The sequence below is a fragment of the Zalophus californianus genome, chromosome 2 (genome assembly GCF_009762305.2).
Source record: "Zalophus californianus isolate mZalCal1 chromosome 2, mZalCal1.pri.v2, whole genome shotgun sequence".
NCBI classification, from domain to species: Eukaryota; Metazoa; Chordata; class Mammalia; order Carnivora; family Otariidae; genus Zalophus; species Zalophus californianus.
Window position 1 is genome coordinate 201,150,507 of NC_045596.1, and position 1,387 is coordinate 201,151,893.

Here is a 1,387-nt window from a genome sequence, read left to right on the forward strand (position 1 = left end):
TGTGATTCCACTTCTGGGAGGTAGCTGGAGTGGTCAGATTCGTGGACACAGAGCATAGAACGGTGGGCTCCAGGGGCTGGTGGAGTTTGGAAGGGGAATGAGTAGGGGGAGGGTCTGGAGTTTCAGTGCTTCAGGGCCAGACATCTATCGTGTAACCGCACACGTGCACTTAACCCTTCTCAACTACATACTTGAAAATGGTTAAAATAGTAAAGTAAATGTCATGTATTTTTTCCCACAATAAAAAAGTGCTAGTATAATCTTATTCATAAAGCTGAGCAATGAATGTTTAGAGACTAATGTAGATGTTTGGGTTTTAGTGGATTTAGGGATAAAAGTTGGGAATTTGAAAGAGCTAAGAGTTTATCAGAGCCTCTTTTTTTAAGGTAAGCCACATAAGCTGTCATTCTTTATGGGACCTTTTTTTTATTCCCATTAAACATGGCCTTGAAATTGGGTGTGTGGGAGAATACATGAATATTGAATCAAAGACGCACGGCTGGCGTATTTTATGAAGATCTCCTACAATCTAACTATAAAGCAACATCAGGGGAAAAAAAGATTACTTTTATTCTGCTTGACATGAAATTATGCAGCAGAGCCCCAGTCAAAATAGACATTATTAAGAAATGTGATAATTTTAGTCCAACATTTCCTCTTGCTTTCAGAATTTTTACAGATATTGCTTTAGAAGGCACAATAGAGGTAAGCCTTCCAAATATGATCAACTGAGCAATTCCTAAGTTGAAATTGTAAAGGTGAAACCACGTTTCAACAACACAGCCAGCTGGGCTTTGTGAAAGAGACATGATGCTACGTGAACACCCAAGAGCAAAAAACGTCTGTACAAATGTGGGAGGTCCGAGGAGCCTTCTTAGACATGAGAGGCTCCTAATTACTTAGCAGAAGGACAGCTCAGAACAACCTTCCGATCCCGATCTTGCTGCCCCAAGCAGAATGCATGTGGAGCTTCTGTGCCCCACTGACTGAGAAGGGGAAGAGGCTGTGGTCCCCGCTCTCCCCATGCTTACAGCTGGGTGGTAAAGTGGGCACTCAGCTCGTAATTAAATTAAAAGAAGAGGAAATCTTGTCAAAGCACATCTGTGGAGGTCTGGCTGTGCGGATTAGGAGTGGGAGGTGCAGAAGTCCCATGCACAAGGAGGGTGGGAGGGAGACATTCCTGGAGGAAGGGGCTGCGGTGTCAAGAGCCCAGAGGCTCTGAGCCGCACACTTGGGCCACTGAGAGCAGTGGGGTGTGGACCTCGTGGGGTGGCGGGCTAGGGGACTGAAGCTGGGGAGGCATGCGGCCAGGCGTTTGCAGTGGCCTTGGTGAGCTCTCTCAAGGGATTTGGACGTGTTCCTCGGGGCCAATGAAAGCTAAGAACCG